The 6,153-nt window shown below is 43.4% G+C and overlaps 1 long non-coding RNA gene across 1 annotated transcript; it reads left to right on the top strand.

The window, feature by feature from the left end:
• Positions 1 to 5,020: 5,020 nt before the first annotated feature.
• Positions 5,021 to 5,438, top strand: LOC118566124. The gene is made up of 2 exons (XR_004932818.1): positions 5,021 to 5,162; positions 5,274 to 5,438. It is a non-coding gene; the product is annotated as an uncharacterized LOC118566124 (long non-coding RNA).
• The last annotated feature ends 715 nt before the right edge of the window (positions 5,439 to 6,153 follow it).

The following is a 6,153-nucleotide window of genomic DNA, read 5'->3' on the forward strand; positions in this document are numbered from 1 at the left end:
GAGTTTATTGCAACAGCAGGACGTGGATGATGAAAGCCAGAGTGAGTTTACCAGACGAGGTTGATGGATGCAGAAGCTGGCAGGTGGGAACAGACCGGAGCAGACAGAGCAGGATCCAGAGACGGACAGGAACGGGACAGGCGTGATGTTCAGGAGACTGAAGACGAACCGGTAACCAGGAAGAGACTAAGGTGAGTATGTATAGCAGGATGAGCAGGTGGAGCGAGTCCATGGTGATTGCAGCCTGACAGGTGTTCCCAATCAGGGCTGCACTGGAGAAGGTTCAAATGTTCAGAGTGACACAAAGACTCTTTTTTTTTTTTTTTTGCAGGTTTGTGCCATGTTTAAGCCCGTAGAGCAGTGAAAATATCTAATTAATGCAACCTCAAAGGGAAAAAAATCATAAAGTCGCTTCTGCTTACGTGAGAAAATGCAATGCTCAGTAGCACTTTGGTTTTCATTTGACCACGGTGCTAAAAACGTAACTTGTGGTTTCTGGTTACTTGTATAAGGTGCTATCTGCAGTTCTTGCTTAAAGGGAAATTGTATTACTGTCTTAGTTGATGAGGTTTTTATTGAACCTCTCTCGCTTTATCACAAGAAAACATCAGTTTTTCTCAAGCTACATGGTTCTATATATTACCTGTCAGACTCTTCCTGGTGATTATGACTGTATTTATCAGAGACCCCCCCCACCCTCTCTCTCTCTCTCTCTCTCTCTCTCTCATATAAACCCCAACAATTTTTTATTTTTTTGTCCCTATTTACTCATCTGGGCCTATGCATTCGCTGTGGGAGAAGTAGCAGGGAACACATTATCTTAGAGATGCCCCTAGATGCCAAGAGAAAACCAACATTCTCACAGTTAGATGGAAATTGACAACATTTCCTTCTTAGTCCTGTTTTAAAGAAACTATACCATCTATTAAGTCTAGGATTTTATGTCTCTGGATATAAATATCTGTGCCCGTATTAACAAAGATTCAAAAGTAGCTCATAGGGACGACATTTCAGGAAAAATAGTAGAATTTCCCAAATTAAGATTTTTCTCAGTATTTTACCTCGGTAAGATAAAAATGATTCAAAAAGCATCTTAAGCCTTGAGAGAGCTCCTAAAGTAAAAAATGTTAGGAGTAGTAAGGAGGACTTTTAGTGAGGCTACGAGAAAAAAATATGGTACATCCTTCAATCAAACTCAAACCACGCCCATATTTCACACCTGTCAAAAAGTGACAGCCGGAAGTCCCGCCTTCCACTTCCGGCGGAAGTCCCGCCTTCCTTAACCGGAAGCCCCACCTTCTACTGTAACCGGATGTTCCGCTTTCTACCTCCAGGGGTCGCTGTCCCGGCCCTCGGAAACCCCCTCCCTTCGACCGCGCTTAAAATATTATTATTTTTAATTATTATATCAATTATACTTATATATTTATTATTGTTTTTAATAATTTTAATTATGTAATTCATTTATGCAATATCTCCATGGTCAGGAGATGTGTTTTTCTGGGGTTTTCTTATAACCAAAAGTTATGATGGAGTTTTTGTTTGACAACCTTTGTTTTATTTGTGTGTGTGTGTGTGTGTGTGTGTGTGTGTGTGTGTGTGTGTGTGTGTGTGTGTGTGTGTGTTTACTCTGAGAATAAAACTTAAAGTCTGAAAAGTCTGTTTTACATTGCAGTATTTCATGCTACAGTATTTAGGCACATTTGTCCCTCCATACAGCAAGTTTCCGTTATGGCACATCCAACTCTCCATACATCCCAGTCTCCGCGCCGCTCTGCTAATAACAGCAGCAAGATAGTTTTTTTTTTTTTCTTTACTTTCTCGCTCTAAGCAGTCGGTAAGCTCTTAACTTAAACAAAAACAAGCATTTTACAGAGCGGACCAGATTCTACGCGGCACATCTAAAAAGCAGAGAAACCCGATCTTAACTTAAAAGCATTTACAGAGCGGACCAGATTCTACGCGGCACATCTAAAAAAGCAGAGAAATCCGATCTCAACTTAAAAAGATTTTACAGAGCTGGGGTTAGTAATACGCGGCACAGCTAACAGCGGCGAAATCCCCGACAGCCCTCCTCAGGACGCTGAATGATCGGTTCAGCGGGTCTGTTAGGGGAGGAGTTTTGCTCCGCTAGCCCGCACCGCTAGTTCCAGACACCGCTGCATCTTTTGCAATCTACATCAGATCAAAGTTTTTTCGGTCAGACTTTCGAGACGGCATGATCAGTTTAAACCCAGCATGATCCTTCCGGTCTGTAGAATTCAAAGGATGTTTTTCCTCCCGCACAGAGTAAGTGTTGTAACAAGTACCGTTTCGGGTGGCGAGACGGGCGGGGACCGTGATGTGAAAGGATTGCGCCTTTTTCAATCAGCATTGCCCAGGAAGCGCCTTATGCAGACAATTTTTAAACCCAGCGGGACACATCCTGCCGTCTGTAGAATTCAAAGGATGTTTTTCCGCCCTGCGCCGTGCAAGGTGCTATTTCAAACACCTATACGGGCGGTGAGACTAGGCGGGGTCGTGACGAAACAATCTGTAAACAATGCTGAGGAGATGGTCGATTATGCTAGTGTACAGCTGTCGCGACATCCAGGCCTAGTAAACATGTCGCTGGCGGGGTTTAACGATCGGACGATGTGGCTATTGTTTCGGCTACCTGGGGGTACCTGCGTGAAGCCCGCCCTCAATTAAAACCTTTGCTATAAGGCGTCCAGTGAACACCCCTTTCAGAGACACAGGCGGCTTAAACGTGCATCATGTCTGGAGGTCGTTCTTCATCTGTTGCAGCAGCCCAGGTCCATAATGCGGGATTGACGTCGACCCAGGAGTTCAACGAGATTTTCGCTGGTAAGTTACTGCTTTAATTTTATCTTTAGCCGCTTTTTAAGATATTCTCAACGGTGTTTAATTTCTGATGGATGGGGCTATGTCTGCCTGTTTAAGTCACTTTGTGAACCTAAATCTAAGTTTTGGACTGTTGTATTACTGTGTGTCTCTCACGTCTTTTAAGGGGGTTAGCATGAATTCAAGGGGGTGAAAGGCTAGTTTAGCACAAGGGCTAGCATTTTTATTGTTCAAGTTACCTGTTTTTATTGCTATGTGTTTCATTGTTTGCTAGCTGGGCTTTGTGTGTTTGAAGCGGGTAACTCCTTGTCTCTCACGTGTTTTAAGTGGGTTAGCATGAATTCAAGGGGGTGAAAGGCTGTGTTTAGCACAAGGGCTAGCACTTTTATTGTTCAAGTTACCTGCTTGTATTGTATTTGCTTCATTGTTTGCTAGCTGGGGCTTTGTGTGTTTGAAGCGGGCAACTACAGTCCTCTGCTGTTTTAAGGGTTTTAACTTTAAATTTATCTTTAGCCGCTTTATAAGGTATTTTTAATGGTGTTTTATTTCAGCTGGATGGGGGGCTATGGTTGTCTATTCAAGTTACCCAGTGAAGTATTGCCCAGTGTTTTAGCATACATCTGGTGGTGAAGCTAAATGTAGCCAGCATGCAACACATGGTTTATAGATATCTGTCAGCTGTAGTCGCCTTATAAGGTATTTTAACTGTTTTATTTCTGCTGTAGGGTCTATGGTGGTCTGTTTAAGTCACTTTGTCGACCTAAATCCAAGTTGCGGACTGTTTTTATTACTGTGTTTGGTGCTGGCATCTGCAGGCCTCTGCTGTTTTTAAGTGTTTTAGTCTGAATTCTGAGGTAAGGCTTTGAATAGCAGTTTCAGTCATTGTGGCCTGCTTGCAGAAGTATATATCTTCCGTTGCTGTTATTACAATATATTTTATTTATTTGTTTCAGCGCCAACGTCGGCTGAACTAGAAGACCTACATTTTACACTAACGGATATTGGTAAGATATGATTCAGCCTTGTATTAAAGTATATTTTTATTAAAATCACAGTCTTTAAAATACTAATACTATGTTTCAACCATTGTTATTTTTCTGTATTCCAGATCTTACCGAGAAAGGGTTAATTGACGAGCATTACGGTTGTCCGAACCAGCCAAATCAGAATGACTTCCGCAAAGAGCCAGCGGTGATACAGCATGGACCGACCAGAACGCAAACGCCCAGTGAAGCAAGATTGTGTCCAAAGCCAGTCAAGCCGAGTGTGTTCCGCAAAGAGCTAGCGGTGATACAGCATGGACCGAGCAGACCACATACGCCCCGTAAAGGAAGATTGAGTTTAGCTAAAAGGAGGCTCCCAGCAGAAATAGCTGCTCAGAACACATCAACACCGAAGCGGCAGAGGACTGAAGAACAAAACGGGTCAGTTGTTGTAATAAGTTCTCCAGAGACATCAGAGCAACACGTTCGCTTCCCCGAGGAAGCTCCCCGGCTCACCACGTCACACGGCCTCCCTCGAAATGTTAATCAGGGGACAACGCTTCCTGCAGCACGTAAGTTAACTATTATAAGTCTCAAACTAACTCTGATGGTACATTTTCTGAATTAGTCCGGCTCATTTAGTGCATTTATTCATTTACCCACAGTAACAACCCACCGTGACATTGTTGCTCAAGCACTCTTTGCGGCAGGAATACAGCCTCATCCCGATACATTTGGCCAGACGGACGGTAAGCCTGCAAGTGTTCTATGCTATATGTTATTATTATTTATTTATCATTTCTTCTTCTTCTTCTTCTTCATGTATTACCTTGTTTAAAAAAAAGGCTGTCTCTCTGCTTACTATTTCTACAGTAACAATTCAGTCTGTACACGAGAATATTGACACCGAGCTAGTAGCAGCAGCAGAAGCAGCAGAAGCTGAGGCAGCAGCATCAGAAGCATCAGCACATGATTGGTCTCGTCCTGCCTCATCTGCTCAGCACCCTGGTGAGTTGACAATGAGTTTGTGGTGCTGCTGGTAACACATTGGCAGTGAAATGGTAGGGTTGCAGTTCTAAACTGCAGCCCTTGTAGCCCTTAGCCTATTTTTATTTATTCTTTTCTGTCATCTTTTTCTTTCCGTGTATTACCCCCGTTTTAAAACTGTCACCGTCTGCTTATTTTAATTTGTAGTAGCATCGGTCATCCGCCGTGACGCAGGAAAACACAAGAAGAGGCGGAGTCTCAGAAGCCTGTGTTCGTCAGTCCTGAGAATTCAGCAAAACTTCAAGCGGTTAATCATCAAAGCGCGTGCGGCTGGTCCATTTATTGATGGTACATCTTAAGTTGAATGCTTTCAAAGAATTTGTTTGTAATATAATACTTTTTTTTATTCAATACTCATTATGTACGATAATTATATATTTTTTCTTTCTTTTATTACAGCCGCTGCATGGACAGTAACGCATATGCCAGTTTCTACGGGACGTCAAGCTACCCTCTACCGCCGGAAAACTGCTGCGCTTCTGAATTACTGCGAGACTCTGATGGTTGAGCTGGTTGACCCGTCAATGCCAGTACCGTTAACCAGCTAAGTTGTGACCTCTGTTTTAAAAAAAAAAAATGGAAAGTCAACAGATCAGAGAGGCTCTGGATGGAATTGTTGAGGCTGTAAATCAGCTCCGGAATCTCCCTGTTCAGCATGCAACCGAATCTGTAAATCTTACCCCAGGATCTCCTGTCAGACTTCAGGGGCAGAGTGACCCGGATTGGGATTTTGAACGGTTTCTATGGTTAGAACAAACCGTTAGCGAGCTAAATGATTCTTTCTCTCAATCAATCACGTCTTTGAACGACTCGCTAGAATTTCAACAACGAGTTACAAATGTTTTAAGTGACATCACGCAAATGGTTAACGACCTTCGAAATATACCCGTTCAGCAGGGGCTGGGGTTTGCGGATTTAAATCCAGGTAATTCACCGGATAGGCAGCAGGGTCATACGCAGTCGGGTTCGAATTATGAACGTTTATTATCACTAGAAGAAGCTGTCCATCAATTAAATGTTTCTGTCTCTCAAACATTAACCCCCAATCCTACAAGCCATCCGTTCCCGCAGCGGCAGCAGCAGCAACAGCAAGGGGGTCATTTAAATCAAAGTGTAGTCGAAAGAGGTGAACGTGACCGGTCTGGTTCTTCGCATACTGTTTTGCAGAATCCCTCATCCAGTTCCCCTCAACAGCCATGCTCGAGCGCATCTGTCGTTCCCACGTCTAACCCGGAGTATCAGCCAAGCACGAGTCAGTCTCAGCCAGCATTTAACCCCG

This window comes from Fundulus heteroclitus, chromosome 15, assembly GCF_011125445.2.
Source record: "Fundulus heteroclitus isolate FHET01 chromosome 15, MU-UCD_Fhet_4.1, whole genome shotgun sequence".
Lineage (NCBI taxonomy): Eukaryota > Metazoa > Chordata > Actinopteri > Cyprinodontiformes > Fundulidae > Fundulus > Fundulus heteroclitus.